The 17,677-nt window shown below is 45.0% G+C and overlaps 1 protein-coding gene across 6 annotated transcripts in view; it reads right to left on the minus strand.

The window, feature by feature from the left end:
• Positions 1 to 17,035, minus strand: part of TANGO2 (transport and golgi organization 2 homolog) — a 74,979-nt gene extending 57,944 nt beyond the window's left edge. For 2 of the 6 annotated variants that reach the window (XM_077309157.1, XM_077309163.1), the window contains exon 1: positions 16,935 to 17,035. The gene's annotated coding sequence lies outside the window, so the exon portion shown is untranslated. Of the gene's footprint in view, positions 1 to 2,630; positions 2,741 to 4,862; positions 4,933 to 13,910; positions 14,056 to 16,840 lie in introns of those variants that run through there. The other 4 variants (XM_077309158.1, XM_077309161.1, XM_077309159.1 and 1 more) reach the window with 4 other exon arrangements.
• Positions 17,036 to 17,677: the final 642 nt, after the last annotated feature.

Genomic DNA, 17,677 nt, shown 5'->3' on the forward strand with positions numbered 1-17,677 from the left:
CATACAACACGAAAAGAAAGGGACGGTTCAAAATTATTGTAACAGAAAACAGAACCTATCCCGGGCTATATTAAACAATTCCACAATAAATACAAATAAACGTTTCTTATCTCTTCTTGTATATTTATGTGTATAAGCACAACCAGAACGGCCTCTAGATTAAACCGTTTTCAATTTTGTTTTCCTCAGTGGTTGTCCTTCTTTAAATTTGGCTCTCAGGTTTGGGGAGGTCTGTTCAAAAGTCTTTTGAAGTCTTTTGAACAGACCTCCCCAAACCTGAGAGCCAAAGGCCACATATATATATAATATAATTTAAAGAAGGACAACCACTGAGGAAAACAAAATTGAAAACGGTTTAATCTAGAGGCCGTTCTGGTTGTGCTTATGCACATAAATATACAAGAAGAGATAAGAAACGTTTATTTGTATTTATTGTGGAATTGTTTAATATAGATCTCATACAACGGCAAATGTAGGTTCTTGCCCTCTTTGGCTCCTATCTGGTGTGCAGGTCAGATCAACGAAAAAAACCCAACAGGACTTCCTGAGGCCAGCACCCCCTTCCCCGACCGAGAGCAGTGGATGTAACCAGTTTAAAAGGACAGATGTCAGATAACGCCTATAAGCTGCAAGAACACTTTGCCGGGTACCCTGCCAGCAAATTAATTGGATTACTCAATCAAAAGAAGCTGTTGACCGTTAAAGGCTTGCAAGGACTCACGAGATCTCCATCTCCGTTCACTGATTACAATGCGCTACCAAGTGGCAAAGTTTACTTTGGCGACTACAAGTTAATTTGGCTGCCGTGGTAAAGCCAACTGGGATGCCTGCCTCAAAGCTGAGAAAAGCCAGGGGCACAAAGGACGGCTCTCGAGAGTTTTAAGGAGGAATGGCACCCTGGGCTTGCCCGCTCATTCCAAACATTTTTGCAGAACCTGCATCGTTGACACCTGCCTCAAGTCTCTTTTGGCTTTTGTTATCGAAGCTTTCCCCTGTGCGCACCTCCAAAATGAACCACTGGGCAGGGTACAGCTATGCAGAAGGGGCTGGTAGTTGAAAGTCTCTGCCACATTTCCCCTCCTCCCAGCTTTCCTCCCGGGACTTATGGGATCAGTGTATGTTTGTATACGGCACTGGTCAGACCACACCTGGAGTACTGTGTGCAGTTCTGGAGGCCTCACTTCAAGAAGGACGTAGATAAAATTGAAAGGGTACAGAGGAGAGCAACGAAGATGATCTGGGGCCAAGGGACCAAGCCCTATGGAGATAGGTTGAGGGACTTGGGAATGTTCAGCCTGGAGGAAAGGAGGTTGAGAGGGGACATGATAGCCCTCTTTAAGTATTTGAAAGGTTGTCACTTGGAGGAGGGCAGGAGGCTGTTCCCTTTGGCTGCAGAGGAGAGGACACGCAGTAATGGGTTTAAACTTCAAGTACAACGATATAGGCTAGATATCAGAAAAAAATTTTTCACAGTCAGAGTAGTTCAGCAGTGGAATAGGCTGCCTAAGGAGGTGGTGAGCTCCCCCTCACTGGCAGTCTTCAAGGAAAGGTTGGATACACACTTTTCTTGGATGCTTTAGGGTGCTTAGGGCTGATCCTGCGTTGAGCAGGGGGTTGGACTAGATGGCCTGTATGGCCCCTTCCAACTTTATGATTCTATGATTCTATGTTAGCAGCCCTGCTGGCCAGGAGGTTGCAGGGAGGCATGGGAAGAGGTCGAATTTCCCCCTCCCGTCAGCAGAGGGGTGCTTGTGCAAAAAAAAGGTGTCCATTCTTCCCCTACCCCCCTCCTTGATGTACGGGAACCCTCCCCCTGCCCAAACTGAGTGGTGGATTGTCCATCAAGGTCCTGAGTGCATGGATTTGAAGAAGGAGATCTTGTTTGCCGTAACTCGGATCAACACAGTTTCAAAAAAAGGAGAAAAAAAACCCACTGCATTATTTGTGCAATTCACCGGTTCAACATGCCACGCGTTGCTTGGGTGTTCTGATGTGCCATTGTAGGCAAGCCGATGAAGGAGTTGGCTTTGACACCCTGTTTTTCTCCACCCTAAGGAGTCTCAAAGTGGCTTCCCTTGGGAGAGAGGGAAGGGCTGGGAGAGCTCTGAGAGAACTCTGGCCGGCCTATTATTAGCTAGTTTTCATTCTAAGAGTGCAGATGGGGAAAAGATTGCTGTGAACAAACCTTTCTTAGCTTGGGCTCGTTCTACTGCAATTATTATTCAGAAAAATCCCTAAAATTACTAGGCACTGCATAAACATGATTCTAATCCTAAACTGGTGTAGCCTGGCGCCTGTGAAATTAATTACTATTAAAAAAAATCCTCCTACACATGTTACTTGATTGAAGGACAGGAGGGTAGGGGAAAAGTGAACTTAAACCCAAATGTCTAGCTGCAAGTTCACCATATTCATGTCAAGATTTCTTTTTTTAAAAAATGTACATTTGCTATCTCAAGATCAGGACTTTGGCTCCGGCGAGGAACGAAAATGTTTAAATTCTTGACGGGTCCAGGAAATAGCTAAAAGCACTTTTTAAAAAAGAAGACTGCACTTAACAGAGATAAGTTTTAGGGAGTCTTAAGCAGCCCCCCCCCCCGATGCTCTAATTGTCTCCCTTTTGCGCTTACCAGTTTGGGATTCAGATCCTATCGGTCTTTTGTGCAGCAGAAGCAGAGACCCAGCTTGTTTGATTCGGAAGACCAAAGTTACAAGACACAGAGGGTCAGCCTGATTCCAAGAAAGAGGAACTCTTGGTCTTGCCACAGAAAAAACCAAAGCTTTTGTTGATGAAGAAACACACAAAGCTGACTTTTCGGGAGGAAGGGGTGGAAACCAGGCCAAAGATCTAAGCTGCCTTTGGGGTTTGTTTGTTTGTTTTTTGACTGGTGCAATCTTTTAACATGACAGTGATCAGATTTTTCTAGAACAATGGGAGAAGGCAGCCCAAGAAAGATATCTGACCCCCAACTAGCCAGTTGCTCAATCGCTTAGGACTTAAGCAAGTCACATTACTGCACATATACCAAGTGGAAGCTTCAGCAAGTTAAGATACCAAGATCTATTGAGAGTAGAGCCACCAGCCTCCAGGCATGGCTGCCTGAAGATCTCCCAGAATTACAATTTAGGTGTTTCCCTGGAGAAAGTGGCTTCTTTAGAGAGTGGACATCACATCTTTTAGAGGTTTAGATATTTTGACATCTTATATGTGTGGGGGAAGGGGGTTGGTGAGCTGGGGTGGAAATTCTGTTGCGGATTAGTTAAATTTTGCAGTTTTATTGTATATATATATATATATAAGTTGTTTTTTAATTGTGTATTGTATATTACAGTTTTGTTGAGAGCAGTGATTAATAAATTAATAAATAAATAGAATAAAAATAATAATGCTCCATGTCATCAAATCCCAGCTGAGCTCGCTTTCAGCCTCCCCAGGTGTCACCCTCTGGAATGTCTCCAGTTGATGTGGGCAACCCTTACTGAGATGCTGCACAGGTAGGATTGAGGGGCTTGGGAAGTTTCAACCACAAGCCACAAAGCACTGGTCATAAAAGCAAAGGACCATGCAATGGAGCAGACATTTTGCTTCCCATAGGATAATATTCCTACAGGATAATCCCATAGGATAATTATGCTAATAAAGGCTTGTGCGTGTGCTTCCCGTAGGATAACCCACTGGATAATATTGGAATCTTATCTCCTGGACTACATGACCCCGCCTTGATATAATTTGGATGGATGGATGGATGGATGGATGGATGGATGGAGGGAGGGAGGGAGGGAGGGGTGGGTGGGTGGGTGGGTGGGTGGATGAAGCCAGTAACACAACTTCTTCTGTAGGGGCATGCCCGTCCCATAACTGAATCTCCCATGGCTATTTAGGCACTGATAATGCCGTTCTGTTTTGCATCATGGCAATTTCATTGACTAGCACCGGCTGAATGAGTTTCACAGAACCTCGTTCTGTTTTTAGTTTGGCGTCGCTAATCATTGTAGACCCCTTCCAGGGATTTTAAATTATTATTTTGCAGCAAAAACTTTTTAAAAAAACGCCGCCACCCCCCAGGCAGTGGAACCTTCCTGCCACCACTGTATTTCCCAAGGGAACCCATTTCAGTGCTGGAGAAGATCCGGCGCAGAAATGTGTCCCCCGAAGGGACATAGAGATCCGCAGAGCATGCAGCTCAGTAGCAATGCACCAGCAGCAGCCGGAGATGTGCCGCTGGTTCGGAATTGGCTTTGGAAGCTTATACCCTCTAGGTGCTACAAGCCTCAGATCAAGCTTGTTTTCTCAATAAGCTTAGGCTCAAGGCTACTCAGTTACTCACAATTACCCTGAGCAAGGCTTTGCTATTGGTAATCTTCACCTTCACAACCCTGAGTTAAACTGACGGGGGCGCTTGACCAATATAGATTTGAACCCGGGTCTCCTTTTCCCATCAGTCAAGTCACCATGCCATGCTGGCAGCCGCTTCAAACCCATTCAACATGGCATGATCTCTTTTCAAACTGAGGCCCACAGCCAATCCTTTCCACTGGGAAGGGGACGATCACGGGGGAACACTCTGTTAAATCACAGCAGTTGCTTTGCCCATGAGGCCTCCCCTGGCAGATGGTATAAACTGATCATGCTCCCTAGCACCCTCTGGAAGGCACACGGGTACCAGGAGAAGCCCATCAACAGGGAAAAGGGTTCCAAGGGTACCTTCCTTCACCAAGCATTCTTGGAATTCTACGCAGGATGACATTTTGCGTCATCTGATACAAGCTGCTACACATCCCATAGCTTGTCTTCGTTAAGAATTTATGCTGCTTTATGCCGACATACATTTTTCATAAGAGCGACACAGGAACTCACTCACAGGTGTACGAGATGACGCCTGGTATCTTCGGCACGCCCAGAAACACAGCGTTTCAGCTCAGCCACTAATCCTGCAAAGCAAACATTTTGATAATCGCTCTCTTCGGCACGTCCCCTCAACGCGCTCCTGGTAGCGGCGCTTCAATTCTCAAGGTGTCCCATCAGGCCGCGGCCTAATCGAATTTCTCCTTTCAAAAAACTGACACGGAATAAGAAGCCGCATCGAGAAAAGAAATGCTCAAGACGGGGGGAAGCCATATGTGACACTTATTAACCAAGAGCACCGTTCAGGGAGGGCATCATGCCCCCGTGCCCCCGGGGACTATGTCACAACATGCAATTATATCTCAATTTCTGACCAGCTCACTGGTTCCCACACATCAAGTAGCTACTGCCTTAATTAATGGCTTTGACATATTTTTAAGTCTGCATGCCAAAGGCCCAGATCACTCGGCATGAAGACGTTTGCCCTTTATTAACACTGCTATAATTTGGAAGCATAAAAGAGAAACCAACAACCGGTATTAATATTCTCTCTCACACACATTCTCTCTCTTTCTGCTAAGTCCTTTGCCTACTACTCTAATACTGTGGTGGAAACCCATTTGTTAAGCAAAATATTCAAGGAGGAGAATTTTTTCTGCTAAGAGACAGGGGAAAAGACATTTAAAAAATTACTGTTTCCTGTAACATCGAAACATTCATCGCTTGCTTTTTTCTAAGGCGCCTTTACACAGTTTGTTATCAGAGCTTAGAGCTTAGGTGCAGTTCCGTGTTCCTCCTAATATCTAGTTCCACTCACTTAATGCATCCTCGTCATGGCAGTGGGACAACCACAGGGCATTTCTTTGCTCAGAACCTCTGCAGGAAACTTAGAACTCATCAAGTAATTTGAGTGTTCCAGAAGCGGAGCTGTCCTTTCTGGAGCTGTCCTGAGTCCAGCACCACTTCAGATGAGACGTGCCCCTTCTAGATGGTGGGGGGAAAGGTTGAGGAGGTGATTTCGCCATGTTGTTGCTGGGTTTTTTTTGTTCTGTTTTATTGTCCAATTTAATGGGCTTTTGTTGGGGTTTTTATTGGACACATTTGTAACCTGCCACGAGCCGATTTTGGGAGTGGCGGGCAATAAACTGAATAGTAGTAGTAGTAGTAGTAGTAGTAGTAGTAGTAGTAGTAGTAGTAGTAGTAGAGCTGGGTGCAAAAACATATATGATGGGAGTCAATAGGGGCGCAGGAACATATATTCCAGTTACTGCATACTGAAATCAGATGTCTATCACCTTGACTGATTGATTTCTATTCTACCCTATCTTCATCAGCTGAGGGCAAATTACACATTTATGTAACAACAACTCCCTCAACAACTCCCTGAGTCTCAAAGCAGCTTCCAATCCCCTTCCCTTTCCTCTCCCCACAACAGACACCCTGTGAGGGAGGTGAGGCTGAGAGAGCCCTGATATCACTGCTCGGTCAGAACAGTTTTATCAGTGCTGTGGCGAGCTCAAGGTCACCCAGCTGGCTGCATGTGGGGGAAGAGAAGGAATCAAACCTGACTCACCAGATTAGAAGTCCACACTCCTACCCACTACACCAGGGGTAGTCAAACTGCGGCCCTCCAGATGTCCATGGACTACAATTCCCAGGAGCCCCCTGCCAGCATTCGCTGGCAGGGGGCTCCTGGGAATTGTAGTCCATGGACATCTGGAGGGCCGCAGTTTGACTACCCCTGCACTACACCAAGCTGGCTCTCCACACGCGCTGGCAGCTAAGATACAGAACAGGCACAGCATCCTCCTTACGCAGATTTACATATACGTGCACCATCTTCTTGTCTTTAGGCAATGAGTGGTATTCTTATTTTATTCCCCTCTGAACTGTTCCAAAGCACTGCAGTTTTCAGGAGGGAACTCCCTGATTACGACTACCTTTACTGACTACAATTCGATTTGGATGGGCATCATTTAACTCATCTCCGAAAGCCAACAACAGTGCTTTAAAGATTACGACAAACCTCTGAAGTCATTATTAATGATGTTCCCCCAGCAACGGGAGCTACAGAAAGACCAGGGGAGAATAAGATATAAATCAAAAAGTGATGGCTTGCATTAAGGCTGGCATTTTCCAATATTTTGCTTGTCTCACACGGCTGCCTCTCATTATCACCCTTTGTCCCATATTTTATTTATTCGGTGTGATTAGCTTTATACGGCTCTGTTAAAAACATGACAGTTTAACATTGTTATAATAATTGGAATCTATTTAGCTCCCTGATTTGCCAGTTTGTTGTTCGACAGCAAACAAAAATAGGCACTCATTTAGCGCTCACGGGGCCTGGTGGGCTGATAGGAAAAGGCAAGAGCCTCGCTTGATTTTTCTTAAGTAATCGCTAAGAAATACAGTAAAAGAAAGAGAGCGCACCCGGGGCACTGAATATTAACCGACACTGTCAAAGCGGAGCAAGGGAGCATTACCAGTTTTCAGAAGGCACTGAGTACCTGCTATTGAGGCCTGCCTGATTCTAGACTAGTGGTTCTCAACCTTCCTAATGCCGTGACCCTTTAATACAGTTCCTCATGTTGTGGTGACCCCCAACCATAATTATTCAAGTGTTTTTTCACAGATACCCTATGAGGGAGGGGAGGCTGAGAGAGCCCTGATATCACTGCTCAGTCAGAACAGCTTTCTCAGTGCTGCGGTGAGCCCAAGGTCACCCACCTGGCTGCATGTGGGGGAGCGGGGAATCAAATCCAGGTTGCCAGATTTGAAGTCTGCGCTCCTAACCACCACACCAAGCTGGCTATCATTAAGATCATGAACTAGGGTTAAAATATACCTTACACAAACCAGATGTTGACAACGCTTTGCTGCTGGGCTGGACTGGACTGTTCCCCTCCCCGTCTCCCCTCCCTCTCCATGAAGTGACATCCTTCACACTTTTCCCTATGCTGGTGCTTATGACCAGCAGGTGTAAACCTCCCTTTCCCAGAATTTCAGGGCTCCCCAAGGGTTACAGGGAACTTTGCCAGGAGTTCAGCTGGCTGCTGACATCACTAGATGTCACCAGAGCCCACTTCGGTTGGTCTACAGGCCTACCACAAGGGAAACAGCAAAGAATTGATTGATCAGCTGGCACTTGAATCTTTTTTTTTGGGTTCCTTGAATCCTGAAAAATATTCCAGAGGTCCCTCCAGGGTCAAAAGTTTGAAAAAGTTTGTTTTCGATTCAGAGAGGGAGCTTATACCTCCAACAAAACTTTGCTGGTCTTAAAGATGCCACTGGACTTGAAACATTTTTTGGTACTTTCTGGTAGATCGAAACCGACTTCATACGGGTGTCATCTACAAGGCCATCTAGCAGACTTCTCTTAAGTGACACTTGGATGTTTTTGTCACAGAGCTGTTTTGTACTGTTTCTATTTTGCTTTAGGTGAACCGCCCTGAGCCTTCAGGGAGGGCAGTATATGAATGAATGAATGAATGAATGAATGAATGAATGAATGAATGAATGAATGAATGAATGAATGAATGAATGAATGAATGAATGAATGAATGAATGAATGAATGAACGAATGAATGAACGAATGAATGAACGAATGAATGGCAAAAGCAGCCTTAAGGACCAGCTATAAGCCACAAATTATTTCCCTAGCCACCCTCCCCACATATTCTTCTGTGACCTACAAAACACAGAGCGCTAATTTTCCAAAAGTTTTCCTATTACATCTGGAGGGTTTTTTTTTTTTTTACATGAGCTCGACCATGAAACAGGTAGGGATAAAACAAACCAAACAAACAAACCCTCCAGTATTTCATGCCAGCTGTTCACGCTCATTTCTACCGATCAAAGGCATGCCCCTTTTATAAGCAGGGAGTTCAGCTCATCTTCAGTTTGCCGCAACAGATACCAGCTGCATTCTTCCAACAGTTGTGTACGCCTTTTGTGTTACCCCCTTAGAACCGAGTTTGCATACTGAGTACAGATTCGTATGATGCTTTTGTCACGGTAAGATGCGAGCAGAATCAATCTGCATGCCATTGCTAGCCATCTGATTGCTTCGTCACATCCCCAAATTGCAGACATGGCAGGCATTCACCGTGGCATTCCAAAGCTTTAGAACACGGCTGAATGGAGCAATCACACACTAAGTCTTTATCTGTTTTTTTCTCACAGACAAGCCTAAAACACTAGGTTCCAACCTTTTCAGTTACTTTCAACTCCAAGCTGCCGTAGATTTTTTTTTATATACATCTATGACTGCTTGGGGGGAAAAAGACATTTTCCTCTTTCTCTTCCAACTTGTGTGTGGTTTTAAAGCCCCTTGAAAACACCTGGGCCAACTGACAGCATGACAGCAGACGCGTTCTTATGGGGCATATTCTGTTACGTTTTGCATTCAGAATGGGCGACACCTACGGTGGCCACAGGCAGAAAGGGTTGGGAGCTCTTGTATTCAAGCAGGGGCGGCCAAACTGTGGCTCTCCAGAGGCCCAATGGACTACAATACCCATGAGCACATGCTGACAGGGGCTCATGGGAACTGTAGTCTAGGGACCTCTGGAAAGCCACAGTTTGGCCTCCTCCGTATTAACTGGCTCCTGCAAACTGGGATCAAGAAAGCTTGCAAAGACTAAAGCAGCACTTGGGCCGTCAATTCAAACCCAAAAAGAAAAAAGAACAGATTAAGTAATCTGGGAGGAGAGTTAAATAACATCAGAACAGTGGGAGGTGGAAGATACAGGGGACAGGAAATTGGAAGTCTGCAAACACAGATAAATGCTTATTAGTATTGTTCTTGTTTGATGTAAACCGCCCTGAGCCTTCGGGGAGGGCGGTATATATAAATACAATAAATAAATAAATGCGGCAGGAGGCTGCATTCGCTCAAACGTGCACAAGTTTGGGCCTTGTAGTCTCCGAATACTGTAGATCAGGAGTGACCAAACTGTTGCTCTCCAGGTGTCCATGGACTACAACTCTCATCGCAGGGGCTCATGGGAATTGCAGTCTAAGAACATCTGGAGAGCTACAGTTTGGCCACTCCTGCTGCAGAGAAAGAGTGAGAAACCAGATCGACCCAAGATTTTGTTTTGAACCCGTAACTCACAGTAGCGGCCTTAGCTATTCATTGTGAAGTGTGTGCCACCTTTCCAGAGAAGGCACACAACTAAACCATTCGGCAAAAGCTACACGCGAGGCAAAAATCCGGTGGCAAAACGGGCAGCGTCCCTTTGGACTACAGCTGGGAGGGTATTAGTTTTAATACTGCCTCTACGTTAAAGGGGGGGAAATCTGACTTTGCCCTTTGCGTGCTAAGAAAGGGGGTATTAAAAATGTGTGTGGGGGAGTATTAATGGAGCAAAACTTCAAAAAGTGGACCCCCAGCAGTCTGAAGTGGTACACTCCATTTTAAAATGTCCTGAGTCAACTATGCCCCAGGACCAGGGCTTGATTCTCATTGCAACGCTAAGATGCGCAGAATTTTAAAAATGTTCCCGGCACCCTGCCAACCACAAAAAAACTAACCCAAGTCTGAAAAAGATTGAAGCCTGCCTACGTCCTCTTGTCGGCTTACTAGAATCAATATTACACAACCGAACAAAATGTTTAAGAACAGTCATTGTTATGCAATGACGGAGAAAGATGGCCAGATGTACAGTGAGGAACTCAAAAGTTGAGCTGCGAAACAATGTTAAAACAATATTAAAAAGTATTGCAAATATGTATTAAAGGGCACCAAAGTAAAAACAACACATATCTAACTGCGTATGAAGAACCGACCAAATGCATTTCGAAGCGCATGCACTCTTGACTAAAAACAAATTCTAAAGTTTTGCCGGGCGGTCAAGAGAAATCTGTTTGGTGTAGCCCCAACCAATGTTCCTAAAGTGTTTCTTTTTGGAGCCTACCGTCTAAGATGTCTAGGACCACCACGCTCAGCTATCATCTTATTCTGCATCAAGAGTGCATTTCATGTGTGCCAGTAGACCTCTATCCATCTATCCAGCTTGGCGTGGTGATTAAGAGCGGCAGCCTCTAATCTCTGAGCTGGGCTTGATTCTCCACTCCCTCCACATGCGGCCAGCGGGCTAGTCACAGCCCTGATAAAGCTGTTCTGACCGAGCAGTAATATCAGGCTCTCTCAGCCTCACCTCGCTCACAAGGTATCTGTTGTGGGGAGATGGAAAGGGAAGGCGATCGGAAGCCGCTTTGAGCCTCCTTTGGGTAGAGAAAAGCGGCATATAAGAACCAACTCTTCTTCTTCAGTGATATCAGGGCTCTCTCAGCCTCACCTCCCTCACAGGGTGTCTGTTGTGGGGAGGGGAAAGGGAAGGGGAGACTCCTTCGGGTAGTGAAAAGCAGGGAACCTATTCTTCATCCATCCATCCACCCCACCCACCCCAAAAAGGCAGGTTGTTAGCAGGTTGTTAGCTTTTCAGTTCTTGTGGACTCATTGCCTCGTGGGGTGAAAAATTCCAAGTGCGAAGTAGCCAATAGCTCTCCCTGGGTTAGCCTAGTCTGGGTCTCATCATAGCTTTCAGCAAAACGGAGCTTTTTCCGCCAGGTCTAGAGTTAAGGCCGGCGTGGCGAGGAAGATCTGATGGGACCCCCAGTTTTAAGATCATAAGCACTCACTATGTAATCTGCGCTCCCTCCTCCCACTCCTGTAGTAGATTTTTGGGGGGCTAGTGGGTTGTAGACCGCCATGGTTTTTAAAAGTTTTAGGAGTCTGTTTCTGTATTTGGATGAATGTCCATTATTGTTTAAATGGGGTTTTAATGGGGCTTTTAACACGAAAAGTTGTAACCCGCCAGGAGCCAGTTATGGGAGTGTCAGGCAATAAGACAAAACAATGAATGAATGAATGAATGAATGAATGAATGAATGAATGAATGAATGAATGAATGAATGAATGAATCTCAGAAGCTAAGTAGGGCCAGCCCAGATCAGCATCTGAGTGGGAGACCACCAAGGAATACCAGGGTGGTGACGCAGGGGCAAACAATGGCAAGCCAGCTCTTAAACCTCTTGCGTTGAAAACCCTAGGGGATTGTCATAAACCAGGTGTGCCTCCACAGCAAGAACAGCAAAGCAGTGAACAAACAGTGCGAACTGGATCCAAACTGCACTTCCTGTCATCAGAAAAGCAACCCATGAAAGCTCTAAAGGTAAAACTGTGATTCCCCCACCCTTCAAAGCTATAATAAGATTATTTGTGGTTCGTTTCACTTTCCCAGGTAGTGACTAAGGAGATCCTTTGAGCAGGCCTACAAAGCATAGCAGTTCATTTCTGAAGAGTTCCTGTTCTAAAATCCAGGAAACAATCCACACATCAGAAACAGGAATACCACTAAAATCCTCCTCGTTTTGACGTCTCTTCAGCTGAAGCAGAACAAAGGGAAGAAGAAACAGCTGAACCAGGAAAAGAAAATAATCTCGAATGCCATCTGAGGCATCTCTTGCCACAGCTTTAGGAAAGTCCTTGAGGACGTCTGGCTAAAGCCCCCTAAAAGAATACGGGAACTTTGCACTGATCCTGGGCTTTTTCCTGCCCGTTCCAGCAGGGATTAAAAGATGTTCTTGGGGAGCCCGAATCTTTGTAACGATAGGCTGGGTATTTTGCCACCACCAGAAACATGTGCTATATGGATCTATGTAAGCCCCCGGGAGACAAGAACTCCTTCAAAAACAAAGAACATTAAAGATCCAAGAATTTCTCTTTGGTGGGACTGCTATTCCCCTTAACTGGGATTCTGTAGTGAAACCTCTGATATTCTTAAAGGCATAAAAAATTCAGGTGCCAAGGTAGGTATGAACCTGGTGTTCCACGTAAGATGGAAGTCCAACTCCAATTAGTTATGACTTATGAACACAGGAATCTTAACCACTAGGGTTGCCACCCCTGGCTGGAGCTCTCCTGGAATAACAGCTGACTTCCAGGAGACAGAGGAGTTCACCTGAAGAAAACGGCCATTCTGGAAGGTGGAATTTATAGTATTACCCCCTGTTGAAATCCCTCCCCAAGTCTCCAGGTGTTTTACAACTCAGAGCTGGCGACCTTATTAATAACAAATCCATCCAGTTACTAACTTCCCTCTACTAAATCAACTGCATTTAGATATCAGGATTAGTTGCAATTAACTGCAGACTAAGGGAGCAATCTAAGGGATCCCACAAGCCCATCACTGAACCACATTCATGAACCAAGCAGTTTTAGAAAGTAGTTTTTACTTAGGTCTTCAAACACCCAACGAAAAAACTTCACGTTTCTGCTGGAGTCCTGCCGGCTTGCAAAGCAAATTTTCAGAGTTGGCGTCCAGCGGCCTTGCCTTGTCCGATGTTCCATTTAAAAGAACTTCTGGAAATTCAGGAGTCTAATTGCATTAGGTTTAGCCACTGCCAAAAAGTACACATAACCTTGATCCAAGGTTACGCCACCAATTTCTGCTGACTAGAGGTTGGAGCAAATTAGCTTCGAAGGGTTCCTATGTCTTCCTGCTACGAAACAAAAATAATTCTGTCTGGGGGTGGGTGGGGGGTGACTGGGGAGAACTGGCACCTTGTCAGACTTTACCCCAAACTCATATCTGTCCCATGCAGCGAAGGCAGTCATGAATTTATGCATACCTGTTTAGAAGGCGATTTATTTAGAACTGACATTTTAGAGGGAAACTTTGGATAAGCGTAACGAAGAGCGCAAACAACTCCGGCTGTGTCCAGATGCTACACAACATGCTACAATTGACCTTGAACCCGCACAAAACTTGTTGCCAAGCCTCTGGGCTCTCCTCGCTTCTTCAACCTTCTTTTTTGGTTTGGTCCGTCTCCTAATCCAACACAGAATCCAAATGCAGGCCATCCGCAAAACAGGATTCAAAAGTGAGATTAAACATAGGTTTTAAATCCTGTTTTGTCGGGAGTAGGCAAACGCAAATTTGCCAAGGCAACTGCACTTGGGGCACTGTGCTAAATTAGGATCTTAATCCTCCCTGCAGAAAGGTGTGGGGGGGAAAGAGTTCTTAAGCTTTAAGAATTTAGCTTTTGGTGATACCTGAATGCAGCTTTGGCGACTGAGAATTCCCTCTGTCCTTATTTCAATTGCCTCCCATCTTGTCACTAAGCAGTTCAGTGGATTTTCCTTCAGGTGCGAAAGATGCGTAAGGCCAGCTCCAGCGTTTCACTTGTGAATGAACCCTCTCTGACAGTGTTGTAGCAACAGTTGGCCTCTACAGAGCAGGCGGGGCCTAAAACAAATATTCTTTCTGTAACCTCTCATGCTTATCACAGGTCATGTATAACTAGCAAGTTCAAAACTTGTTCTAAAAGGGCTGGGAGCAATCGAGGTCAGACAAAAGATTCTCTTGAGAGCCAGCTATAGATTTCTAGCTGCTAACTTCTTCTATTTAAGTGCACCGGTGGATCGCAGGTAACCCATATTTAGACAACTTTTCAATATCAAAACAATTTTAGGCTGCAATCCAAGATGCATGGCTGCACCTCTTACAGTTCAGGCCTTCATACAGCAGTTGTACTGAAGTCAGACTATGCTACTGGCTGATAGACCAATTATGCTTGTTCTTAATTAAATCTCTCTGACTTCCCCTCTACTTCTTGCAAAAATAAACCATCAAACATTTGACTAACTCCATTCCACGAGAGATGTAACCTGGAATTGATATAAAGACTTTTGCAAGCTGCAAATGAAAGTTAATGCCTTACCTCCTCTAATATATTAGTAATTATTAGCCAATAGGTAAACAGGAAACAGACAGACACATCCAAATATTGATCATTTAAACATTTTATAAAGTGCTTAAGACATATTATATAATCTCAATGACACTTTGTTTTTTAAATGACCACCAACCACCATGCAATTTTGTCTTGCATGCAATCCCAACAACACAAGTATGGGAAGCTTGTTCCTTCCTAAATATCTGCTTACTTGTGAACCGGGGTAGCACATACTCTGCAGGCCCCTGAGAAAACTGGACAGGACAAAAGTGGAACAAGCACTTTGCAAATCATGCATGTGATCTGGACTAAGAGATTTTAAGAGCATAGAATCAAGTTGAGCATTCCTATACTATGCAGACTACTTTATAAGGAACAGAGAGACCAGGGTTCCAGCCTTCAGGTGTGTGAAATCAACAGCATAATTTTCACATGCCAAAAAAACCCTATTTCTCAGTGTAGAGGACACATTTGAATACAGAAGACCCTAGGATCAAACCATTCCTCAGATTCTGGGGAAAACTTCTCTTTGTTTATCAAGCTCTTGCCTACCAAACACAGTGCTATGAAGTTGGACTCAATACACAGCACTTTCTTTTACTTATACAACTTTTCAAAAACATGCTGTTGTTAATAGTTCAATTTTACTGTCAGACTTACAAGAGCATTTATATTTCAACAGATACCATAGATAAAATGCCAAAAACCATGGGATCTGTTCTGCAAATCCTCTAGTGCTGCGACCTTCTCAAATAATAACTAAATGTGAGCCCTTATGTCCAGTTTATCTACCCAATAGGAGTTTTCCCAGTAAAGCATACAGGGAAAGCTACACCAAATGATTCCTGAACAAATTTAGAGTCCAGTGGCACCTTTAAGACATATCTTTATTCAAGGTATGAGCTTTCATGTGCACACACACTTCCTCAGATACAATATTTACATCATATTGTATCCAAGGAAGTGTGCAATTCCTGTTAAAGATTAATTCCAGATGTGAGGCTTTCGGCCTACCCTCAATTTATGCCACGATTCATTCCTGCCTTGTAAACCTCACTTTCTCAGGGATAATCCAGGAAGCATTTTTCAGGACTAAGGTGTATAGTCCAGCCAATCAGAGTGGCAAAGTGACAGATTAGCATCTGTGAGATCCAAGATCAAATCCCCACTTGGGTATGGAAGCTGGCTGGGTAACATTGAATTCAACCTAATCTACCTCACAGGGTCATTGTTCTAAGGATAATATGCTGTGCTGTAAGGGGAACTGGGTTCCTACTGAGGGAGAAAAGCTGGGTATAAAAATGATCCACAGTAAATTCATGCCCAAGACTGCAATACTGTCCTGGGAATAACCAGAAGAACAAAAGTGAAGAGCCAGCTTGGTGTACTGCAGCCTCTCACAATCAGGGTTTTGGGAAACCCTGGGGTTTCCTGAATGTGTGAGAATTAATTTTTATATATACAAATATATCTTAAATGTATTAAACATTTATTGGGTGATATGACCACATATAGCCAATGATGGACCTGGAGGGACTGGGAAGAGGAAGGGCCCTGCATGGTACACAGCTATGCTACCCAATCATTTTCTGCATGATCATGCCACTTTGGGGGTTTCTTGAAACCTGAAGAATGTGTCAGGGGTTTCTCAATGGTAAAAAGATTGAGAAAGGGACGGCAGAGTGGTTAAGTGTGCCAGCCAGGTTTAAGTCGCTCCTCCTATATATGCAGCCAGCTGGATGACCTTAAACCACTCACATTCCTGTTAGCTGTTCTCACAAAGCAGTTCTGTAAGAGCTCTCTCAACCTCACCTACCTACAGAGTGCTTGTTACAGGGAGAGGAAGGGAAGGCGATTTGTCAGCCACTTTAAGACTCTTTCCAGATTGGGACCTGTTTAGGATAGCGTCCAAGATTGCCTGACTCGGGGTGTCTACAAATATGCTCACAGCTAGGAGAAAGGAGAAAGAAGTGCTTCGTTTCCTTCGTATGAAGTACAGAAAAAAAATGTATAGATAAGATATAGCAGTGACTTAAAAAAAATCCTCGCATATAGGAGCTTAGCGCTTTCAGAGGCTCTCTTGTTTGTATGCTAGCCTCTGTCCGCCTTCCCTCCCAATCTACGGTGAGAAACAGAAACAAGAAAACAGAAAGTCGCGGCAGGTGGAGAGAAAAATCCTAATCCCGCCTCCTCCCTGCAGAGCTAGCTTTCTACACGCAGGGACTTCCCCCACCGCCGTCCACTTGCCGTCTGCAGCAACGACGAGCTCTCCTCTCGGGATTAAAAAACCGCGTGGGAAGCCAGGCTCCCTCGCAACCCTTCCGGTCCTCAGGCAACTCACCCGACAGGTCAAACCGGACCGCCAACCCCAACGCCGCTTCAGGAAGCGCATGGGCACCTCGCAGTAACGCGCCCGCCGATTCGCCCTTTCGGGTTGGCCACGCCCCCGCGCTCTAAGAACGCCGCCGCCGCTTCTGCCCGCCCCTTTCCTATTCTCCCGATTGATGATTGGCCAGTTCCTGCGTCGCTCTACTCTGTCTAAGAACGGAGCGGCTCGTTTAGGCCCCTCCTACCGGCTATAGGAAGCGCTCAGGCAGCTTTGCACCGGCTGTTCCTTCTTTTCGCTCCACCCCCCGCGCTGTTCTGACAGTTTCGAGTTTTTGGATTCAGAGCAGTTTTTCTACGCCTTTTAGGGGCTCTGCCCAGGTTCCAGGGCCCTGGTTAAACAGGGATGCAACAGACAGACAGAAAATCATTTATTGTTGAACACCAAGACGACTTGAACATTCCAGCATCCTGGGAAAAATACTGTTTTGAGCGTTCATTCATTCATTCATTCATTCATTCATTCATTCATTCATTCATTTATTCATTCATAGCTCTCCCCAGGTTTCAGAGCCCCCGGTCAAACGGGGATACAACACAACAGACAGACAGAAAATCATTTATTATTGAACACCAAGGCAACATGAACATTCCAGAATCCTGGGGAAAATACTATTGAGAACATTAATTAATTAATTAATTCATTCATTCAGAGCTCTCCCCAGGTTCCAGGGCCCCTGGTCTAACAAGGATACAATA

The sequence above is a fragment of the Paroedura picta genome, chromosome 13, assembly GCF_049243985.1.
Source record: "Paroedura picta isolate Pp20150507F chromosome 13, Ppicta_v3.0, whole genome shotgun sequence".
Lineage (NCBI taxonomy): Eukaryota > Metazoa > Chordata > Lepidosauria > Squamata > Gekkonidae > Paroedura > Paroedura picta.